The following is a 10,473-nucleotide window of genomic DNA, read 5'->3' as shown; positions in this document are numbered from 1 at the left end:
TGGCATAGATGAATGAGTGTTTCCAGCTATCACCAGGTTGAAACATTTCCATTGGTAGTCTATCAATTTCCAGAGCCTTGATTTTGGCTAATGCTTTCAGTACAGCTTAAACGTCTTCCTTCAGTATCATTGGTTCTTGCTCATATGCTACTTCCTGAACTTGTGGAATGTCAACTCATTCTTTTTGGCACAGTGACTGTGTATTCTTATCCTCTTCTTTGGACGCTTCCTACATTATTCAATATTTTGCCCATAGGATCTTTCAATCTTGCAGCATGAGGCTTGAATTTTTTTCTTGAGTCTTTTCATGGTAATATTTTGCTTTGTCTTCGTGAGCTCTTCTTTGACATTTTCTGTTCAATTCTTTGACGTCATCATCTCTTCCATTTGCCTTAGCTACTCTATGATTAAGAGCAAGCTTGAGCGTCCCTCCTGACATCCACTTTGACCTTTTCTTTCTGTCCTGCTTTTTCAAGGACATTTTGTTTTCTTCACGTGTAATGTTCTTGATGTCGCCCCACAGCTCGTCATTCGGTTCACTGCATCACACCTGTTCTTGAGGTGGTCTCAAAATTCAGGTGGGATGGACTCAAGGTTGTATTTTGGCTCTCCTGGACTAGTTTTAATTTTCTTCTGCTTCATCCTGAACTTGCATAAGAGCAACTGATGGTCTGTTCCACAGTCAACCCCTGGACTGGTGTTAGCTGCTGATATTGAGCTTTTCCATGGTCTCTTCCACAGATGTAGTCAACTTAGTTTCTGTGTATTCTATCCAGAGACTGAAGAAAGGTGTTGCGATGAAGAAGCCATTAGTCTGGCAAAATTCTAACATGCAGTCTTTGGTTTCGTTTCTATCACGAAGGTCGTATTTTCCAACTACTGTTCCTGCCTTTTATTTCCAATTTTTGCATTCCAATCACCAACCAATAATTATCAATGCATCTTTGATCAATTTCAGACTGTAGCTGTTGGTAGAATTCTTCAACTTCTTCATCAGTAGCTTTGTGGTTGGTTCATAAATTTAAATAGTTGTAGTAATTCTATTTCCTTGAAGGTGGGTAGATATAATCCCATCACAGACAGAATTGATAGATAGACTTCGAAGTGTCTTTTTTGACAATGCCTGCAACACCATTCCTCCTGATGGTTTTGTTCCTAGCATACTAAACCATATAATCTTCTGATTCAAAATAGCAAATGCCAGTCTATTCAGGTCACCAATGCCTCAAATGTCATGTTTATGTGTCCTATTTCATTTTTTTGCAACTTCCGATTTTCCTAGCTTTCCACTTTGTGCATTCCAAATTCGGGTAGTCAATTGATGTTTGCAGCTGTTTCTTCGCGTTTCAGTTGTGTCCCATCAACGAGTGAAGGTCTCAAAGGCTTCGCTCCCAAAGGCTCTATTCCTTCCGCATCTTTATATCCGGCTCTCCTTTAGGGGCAGCTCTTCCTCAGCCATGTTTTGAGCACCTTCCAATCTGAGGGGCTCATATCTGGCGCCATCTCCAACAATTATCTGTTTCTTTTCATGAGGCTCAGTATCTGGCCATGTTTTCATGCTCTCCACAAGGGTTTCTGTGGGTAATTCCTCTGCAGTGGGCAGCCTGTTCCCTCTTTGTGGTCTGTCTTAGTCTGGAAGCTCTGCCCAAACCTGTTCCCTTTGGGTGGCCTCTACTGGGATTTGAAATGCTGGTGACATAGCTTCGAGCATCACAGTAACACACAAAGGACCACAGTGCAACAAACTGACCAAAAAGGGGCGGCTTCTTTGTATACGTTATTATCATTATTTGCTCAGCACACAGATTGAAGCAATATGGTGAAAAGATACAACCCCGAGGCATCCTTTTCCTGATTTTTGCGTTCCGACCTCCAATAATCACCACTGCTTCTTGACTGCACGTTTGATCAATCTTAACGGAAGAACTTGGTAGAATTCCTCAGTTTCCTCCTCACTTGCTTTAGTGATTGGTGGGAAATGTTGAAGAGTAATTGTATCAAATGGACTTCCATATGCATATACATATACATGCCGATACATCTTGGAATATTCTTTTTGCCAACGAGTGCAACCCCATTCCGCTGGACTGAGTCATTCCTAGCGTAGCGAACCTATGCTTGTTTGGTTCCAAATGGCTTGCGGTCCATTCCAGCTTACTAATGCCTAGGATATTCATCTTTACGCCAGGTATTTCATTTTTAACGACATTCAAATTTGCTAAATTCACACTTCATAGCTTCCATTGTCTGATTCTTCGTGGATGGGTACAGCTGTTTCTTCTCATGGTGAGTCAGACCCCACCAGCCAATGAAGACGGGGAAACCTTTCCTCCATCTCGTCCTTGTGGTCGACTCTACTGTGAGGAGGCAGCTCTTCCTCAGTCGTAGTTGAGCGCCTTCCACCCGGAGGGGCTCCTCTTCCAGCACGGGATCTGGCACTGTTCCCCGGCTGCTCCCCAGGGCGTCAGTAGCTAATGCCTCAGTAGCAGACAGACTAGTCTTCCTTTGCAGTCTCTTCTTAGTCTGGAAGCTCTGCCGAAACCTGCTCGCCTTGCGTGACCCCGCTGCCCTTTGACATACTGATAACAGAGCTTCCATCATCACAGCCACCTGCACGTCACCACAGCGGGACAAACTGACAGACAAGTGGTGGGACAGACGGGGGGTGGGATGGAAAGAAGACATGGGTGGTTTTTGTTATGTGGAAGAAGTTGTTCAAATGTAGGGATGCATGAAGATATGGAAGCTGAGTCGCCAAAGGGGTGGACTGGGCCAGGGGCCTGTGCACGGCCTCGCAGCCCCTTGCTTCCCTGTTGGGCGGAAGTGGAAAGGAGCCGTTGAAAGGCCTTCCTTTTGCTTGCGGGCCTGAGGTGAAGCTGTGTGAGTAGACTTCCTGGCAGGATCAGGGTGGTAAAGGCGTTTTCCTCTCTGGAGGTACTGTGCTCCCCGGCAGGCTCCTGCAGGGCATAGCCATCCATGGTACCCAGGCCCTGGCTCCTCTTGGCTCTCTCTTAGGATTGTTTGCAGAAATGTGCTTGCAGCAAGACACTCCTCAATGCAAACCCTTGCCAGGCCCTAAGTGCACAGTCCCAGCAAGCTGCACTGGGCCACCATCACAGTCAGGGAGCCACGTGTGTGGCCTCTGCGACAAGGTGAGGGTGTCCATTCTGGGCTAGGACAGGGTCTTCCTGGAGGCTCTGTCTCAATGCTAAGAATAGGAGGCTGCTTGTTAGACCTGTTATTCTATGTCCTTCTGATTAGCCATTCCCTCGTCATTCCAGGACATAACTAACAGCTCGAAAGAAAGAAAGAAAGAAAGAAAGAAAGAAAGAAAGAAAGAAACATTAACAATTTTATTGTGGTGGAAATACACTGTGGTGGATAATTTTATGTGTCAAATGGGCAAGACCATGACTCTCAGTGGTCTGACAGACACTAGACTAGTTGCTGTTCCGTAACCTAATGTAGTGTAATATAGCCACATTCTGTGATGTGAGCAGCCAATCAGCTGAAAGGGGAGTTTCCTTAGGGGTGTGGCCTGCCTCTAGACCAGTGGTTCTCAGCCTTCTCATGCTGCCACCCTTTAATACAGTTCCTCCTGTTGTGGTGACCTCCAACCATAAAACTATTTTCGTTGCTACTTAATAACTGTAAACTGTAATTTTGCTAGTGTTATGAATTGAGTGACCCTGTAAAAGGGCTGTTTGACCCCCAAGGAGTTGAGAACCACTGCTCTAGACAATAAAGAGAGGTTCTGGCTGAGCCTCCCCTCTTATATTCTTCTAGTCACCTGATCTGCACGTTCGTTACTTGCCAGCCCCCACATCTCTCTATATAGTTAGATATAGATATATATATATACATACCACACAGGCATAGATAGATATACACATCTTATAGTTTTTCTCCTCTAGAGAACCCAAACTAAGACATTTGCTATATACATAGCAAAATAATGACTCATTCTTTACGCTAAACTTCCCTTGTTCAAATTATCATGTGCTGCCTACTTCCTGATTGGAGTCTGACATCAAGAATTTAGGGTGTTGCTTAGAGTTATCGCAGCTGCAGCAAATACTCATTAAGGCGTTCCACACATCAGCCACTGTGCTTGGACCTTGGGGCACAGACAAGGCAGGGATGTTCTAGGGGGACAGACAGAAGCTACTCAGATGAAAAAGTAAGCACACAAGAATACTTCAGTTAGCGACATGTGCTGTGAAGGGAAGCCCAAAGGGTGGTTGGACAGACCGTGACCGTGCTGGGATTGGGGCGTAACATTCTGGGGTTGCTAGGGGGTGTTGTTCTATCATAGATTAAAGGATGGTTACGAGAGGATTCCCGGTATCCCAGGTGCAGAAAAGACCACTGCATAGGCCTGGGGAGACAGATTGGGTATTTTTGTGCAGCATGAATCTGGGGATGGGCAGGGAGGAGGGAGGAAGATCTGAGAAGGGGCAGACCTTGGGGGGTTTTGAAGGCCAGTGTGGGCTTCATTGGTAAGCAGGAGGAAGCCCAGAGAGGGTCTTAATCTAAGTATGCGTAGAACCCCTGCTGTCGCGTTGGCTCTGACTCACCGTGACCAGATGATATACAGAGCATCCCTGCCTCATAGGGTTTCAAAGGCTGTAATCTTTTCTCTTTTTTCCCCCCAAAGCCATTTTATTGGGATTTAATACAGATCTCATATCACCCCATAGTTCAATCACATCAATCAATATTGTGCAATTGCTACCATAATCCATTTCCAAACATTCTTTTTCTTCCTGGACTCTTTGACATCAGCTCCCTCTACCCACCACCACCCTTGTAAACACCCAGAAACCCGTGTTCGACTTGCTGTCCCTAAAGTTTCATGAGTCCTGGGTTTCGTATACTGAAAAACAGACAAGCGTATAACAAAAATTCAAGAGGAGGACCTCCAGTGACATAATACATCTGGGATAAAAACCTTATATGTACAAACAAACAAACAAACAAACAAACAAACACAGAACATGCTAAAAAGAAGATCAAGCCCAACGTGCAGCTGAGGGGAGATCAAGTGACAAGGTTTTAACCATTCAAGTCAGGTTGATCAATTTGATCTTCTTTGGTCCTCTCTCCAATGCACTGTTTAGTAGCTTTCCTCCCATTCCTCTACTATGGCGAGAGGGAGATCCCCGGAGGATTATTTCTTATGTAGATCCCACAAATGTATCTTGGGCTCCCACTGTCATCCATAGTCTTCGGCAAAGTGGAGTCTCACAATTTAGCCTCTGCTACTATTCCATCTTTCCGCTTCTGATCATATGATTTACAATCCTTTGATGACTGGTGTTGGTGAGCTTCTTCCATGTCGACTTAGTTAACATCTCACTTGGATGGATGCTTGTTTGGCAGCAAGGAAGGCTGTAACATGATGAAAGTAGACTGCCGCATCTTCCTCCCACAGAGCAGCTGGTGGGCGCAAACGGCCAACCTTGTAGTTGCCCTCAGAGGGTCTGACCAGGGCTCCTTGTTGCTGTAAGGTGACATCAGGTCCGTTCCAGCTCATAGCAAACCCATGTACAACAGAAGGAAAGATGGTCCGGTGCATCCTCACAATTGTTCTTTTATTTGAGCCCATTGTTACAGCCACAGTGTCAGTCTATCTTGTCGGGGGTCTTCCTCTGTGTTCTCTGCCCGCCCCCCACTTTACCAAGCATGGAGAGGGATTGGTCTCTCCTGACAACATGCCCAAAGCACACGAGACGTCCCTAAAGATCATTCTGGCTGTACTTCTTCCAAGACAGAGCTGTTGCTCCTTTCGTCAGTCTTGGTACGTTCCATAGTCTTCCCCAGCACCATCGTTCAAATGCACCGATTCGCCGTCGGTCTTCCTTATTCAATGTCCAACTTTCACAGGAAAACGAGGTGATTGAAAATACCATGGCTTGGGTCAGGCTTGCCTCAGGCCTGAAATTAACATCCTTGCTTTTCAACACTTTAAAGAGGTCTTGTGCAACAGATTGACCCAATGCGATGTCATTTGATCTCTTAGCTGCTGCTTCCATGAGCATTGACTGTGGATCCAAGCCAGATGAAGTCCCTGAGCACTCCATCTTTCCTCTGTTTCCCACGATGAGGCAGTCCACTGCGTGCACAAGCGCTATATTCAGCTGATCGATTCATCTGTAGATGGGCATTCTGGGTATTTCCCCTTGCGGGCTATTTTGAAAAGCACTGGCCGGAACATTGGTATTTCTGTTGGCGTTCCTGACTTCCCTTCTCCCGGATGGGCACCTAGCATCGGGCTGGCTGGTCCACACGGTGGTTCCAGGTTCCACATGTTGGATACTCACCAAACTGTTTCCACAGTAACTGTCCTGCCTGACACCCAGCAGCCACCGCTGCGGGTTTGGTGGCTGTGGTTGTCCCGAAGGCCACGTCCTCTTCCTGGTGTCAGAGCCTTTAAAGCGACCTCCTCCTGCAGCTTCTCAGACACTTGCCACCCCTCCTCTGTCTGTGCTTCCATCCTATCCTCCAGGTCAGTACACCATACCCACCCACCCCTCCTGCACAGCGCTCTGGGACCACCCAGCTTGAAACCACACAACCAACAGCCACCCAGTCAATTCTGACTCACATCAACCCTATAGGACAGAATAAAACAGTTCTCTCGGGCTTCCGAGCCTGTAACTCTTTATGAGAGAAGACCACCTCATTCTCTCCCTGGGATGGGCTGGTGGGTTTGAACTCTAGACCCTGTGGTTAGCAACATGGCGTGTAACCCACTGGGCTAGATGCTCAGCTGATGGAGTACCTCACACCAGAAGATACTTAGAGGTGTTCATCAAAACTGCAGAAATAAAGATCGGTAAGAGCTCCCCGATAAAATGATGAATTAAAAAAACCCACAGAAATAGAACCCCCAAAGAAAGACAGGGAAGAAAGTGCTCTCACCCTCATTTCCCAGAATATCAAGGGTGAAAACAAGACCCAGAGAGGAGACGTGGTTTGCTCAGTCAGGGAGCACACGGTAGTGTGTTGCCTTGTCAGAACTGAGGGATGAGCTCAGGCTCAGCACAAAGCTGATTCCTATGAGGCAGAACTCAGACCCGCCTCTACCCTTCAAGGTCTTCATTGTTTCTGGCACTAGCGATGATAGATAACACTCAACCTCTCGGCTGGTGTGATGGTTTAGGCTTTGCGACAACCTTGCTGGGCTAAGACTCTCAGTAGCTTGGCAGCTAAGACGTAGCTAAGACCCAGCCTCTATGATCGATCTCCTCAAGGGCATGGCCTGCTTCCAATGTCAGTGGGTGCTGTGGAAAGCCTGCTTGCTTTTTTCTGGGTCTGGCACATTGACCTCCTGTTCTTTGGACTGGAGCCAGCAGCCTGTCCTAAGAGTTGTAAGCAGCCGGTCATGTTGCCTGTTGACCTTGGATTCCTTTGCCACTGCAGCTCAATTCCTTTTGCCTGGCCTGCCAGCCTTGGGTTCATCAGCCTTTGAAGTGACAGGAGTCATCTGGCTCACAGGCTTGGCATTTGTCTGCCTCTACAAACTAGGTGAGCCAGTCTCTTGATCGAAAGCCCTCGTTCTCTCTCTCTCTCACACACACACACACACACATCTATCTATCTATCTATCTATCGAGTGGCTGTGCACTGACTTTCAGTTTTAAACCACCAGTTGCTCCACAAGGAAAAGATGAGCTTTCTACTTCCACAAAGAGTACAGTCTCAGAAACCCATGGGGCAGTTCTACCCTGTCCCACAGGGTCACTCTGCATCAGAATTCACTTGATGGGAGTGAGCTTTAGTACATATATACATAGTATATATGTCGGTTTAGTGTGTGTGTGTATATATACATACATACCTGTATATTTACATAGACATACATATATACATATACACATACATATCTCACTGGTTTCGCTGCTCTCGAACCCAAGGCAATTGGGTTTGATAATTTGTTGAAATGGTCACTTAGAACTCACAGGTCTGTAGTTTATTCAGGGCATAATCGGCTACAACTTGGGAGACACAGGAACAACTCAGGAGACAGGATGCAGTGATCAGGGAGGACAGCTTCCAAGCAGGACAACCCTCTCAGGCCTCTCCGGGCCAGGTCAGCCAGCAGGTCTTGCCCTCTGCCCACTGAGGACAGCCTCATCTCAGCCCAAACACCTCGCCCTGGCTGATGTAATTCTCTCCACCTGCGCACTCCGCGCAGTCTGCCTCTCTGCTGCTAACTGGCCCGGCTCAGAGCCAGGGGAGCAGCTTGCTCAATGGCTGCGCTCCCAGTAGTAGTTTTCTGCCGTCCCTCTGGCTCAGCCGCTGGGTTCTTTCGAAGCCTCTCACTGCTGGCTCGTCCATAGGGCCCTTTCTGTCTTAGTGTCCCATCCTGCGGCCTATATCATGATGATTTAGGAAAGGCCATCACCCATCTTTCTCTCGGCGCCTCTTTTCTTGCCCCTGAAAATCTCTGTGAGCCCGGATGCTTGTATCAAGCTGGATCCTCTTGAAGCAAACCTGAGTCCATAGAAAGCAATATATATTGATATAGACATAAAACTAGTGATAGATAGAGATAACTGTATCACGAGATTGCTCTCTCTAACTATATATGAGGGACAGAGATATATAGATAATCAATGGCTGCTAATCACAAGGTCACAGTTTGAAACCACCAATTGCTCCATAGGTGAAAGATGAGGCTTTCTACTCCCGTAGAGGGTTACAGCCTCAGAAACCCACTGCTATACACGCACGCACACAGTTGTTGTTGTTGTTGTTGTTGTTGTTGTAAGGTGCCACCAAGTCAGTTCCGACTCATAGCAAGCCGACGTGCAGCAGAACAACTGCCCAGTCCTGCACCAGCCTCACCATGTTTCCTCTGGTTGAGTCCTTGGTTGTGGCCACTGTGTCCACTGAAGGCCTTCCTCCTTTTCATTGCCCCTCTACCAAGCGTGATGTCCTTCTCCATATGCATATGTGCACGCACACACATACGCACACACATCTATGGAGAGAGAAAGAAATGCATATCAAGAAAACGGCTCACACATTTCTAGAAGCAGGTAAGTCCCATCCAGGGCGAGCCCCTGGGTCAGGTGTTAAGCGGAGGCTTCTCCTGACTTACCTAGCTGCGGGAGGGTGATGGACAAGGAAGCAGGAGCGCATAGGCTGGTGGACGCCGAAGCTGATGACACCAAGGCCAGCAGGTTAGCTTGTGGCTGCAGAGTCCAGCGAGCAAACCTGAGAGGGGCTGGTCAGATGGCAGGCTGCTGGCTGCTCCCAGGCTCAGCGGGGACTATGGCAGGCTGCTGGCACAGGTCCAAAGAACCAGAAGTCCATGATCCAGATGCAAGGCCCAGACCCTGCAAGAAGTAAGACCACACCCCCACCCCCAGGAAATGTCCTTTCAATTTGCATCTGGGCTGTGACCCAAGAAAGGAGGTTGCCATCCGCGATACTGTGCCCACTTCAGACCCCAATGTGGAGTTGATTGCTTTGTGTTATGTAGCACCCTGGACCTAAAGGACAGGTGGAACGGCCCCTGTGGGTTTCTGAGATTTGAGTTCTTTACAGGAATGGAAAGCCTCATCTTTCATCTGCAGAGCAGCTGCTGGTTTCAAACAGCTGATCTTGTGGTTAGAAGCCTGACGACTAGTCCATAGTGCACAGTCTCTCATGGGTTTCGTCCCATCCAAGACTCAACTTCTACGGCTGGCTGTCGTTTGTCCCTCTCCCAACCCCAGAGCCCCTTCCTCCAGAGTCAAAGCTTCTTTTCGAATTCACAATTCCTGATGGGGCGGAGGACTCGTTCAGCAGGGTAGACGCTGGCTGTCTTGTGCTTTCTTACTAATCTGTACTGAACAGTTCCGCATGGCTGTGGGGAAAAAACAAACCCACAACAACACATGAAACTGTTCACTACAGAGCATTAAGTAAGCACAAGTAATCCGTGCTTACCTTGCTTACCAGACACACCACCCTGGCCAAGGGCACAAGGTCTTTCGGTCCTGTGTCAGGGTCCCAACACACCCCATCTCCACCTCTCACTGTACGGCCACTCCCTCCCTGCGAGGAGGTCTCAGATGAGGTGAGAGTGGGCCCCACCTCCCAGGGTCCCATGCAGGAAAGGCCCAGAGCCAGCCAAGGGCAGAGGACAGAGTGGGGGCCCGTTCCAGTTCCCATCGTGCCCATCTGGGGCCTCAAGTTCCCTCTGGAGGGGGCAGGGGAGACACTCGTTTACCCCGGGAGCCTCGGTTTCTGCCCAGGGACTAATAGCACCTTCTCGGGGTAATGAAGAATCCGCGCTCCGGCGCCTGGCATGTTGGATTTTCAACGCGGTACATCTGTGCCGAAGCAAGCTGCCGTTTCTGTCTCCTGCAGAGAAGCCGACGGGTTCCAAATGCTGACCTTGTGGTTAGAGGTTGAGCACTTAACTGCTGTGTTACTGGGGTTCTCCCTCCTCTCTCTCTCTCTCTCTCTCTCTCTCTC

This window comes from Echinops telfairi, unplaced genomic scaffold, assembly GCF_000313985.2.
Source record: "Echinops telfairi isolate 266 unplaced genomic scaffold, ASM31398v2 ScPeMD7_18;HRSCAF=68, whole genome shotgun sequence".
In the NCBI taxonomy this organism is placed as follows: domain Eukaryota; kingdom Metazoa; phylum Chordata; class Mammalia; order Afrosoricida; family Tenrecidae; genus Echinops; species Echinops telfairi.
Note: the sequence above shows the minus strand (reverse complement) of the source record.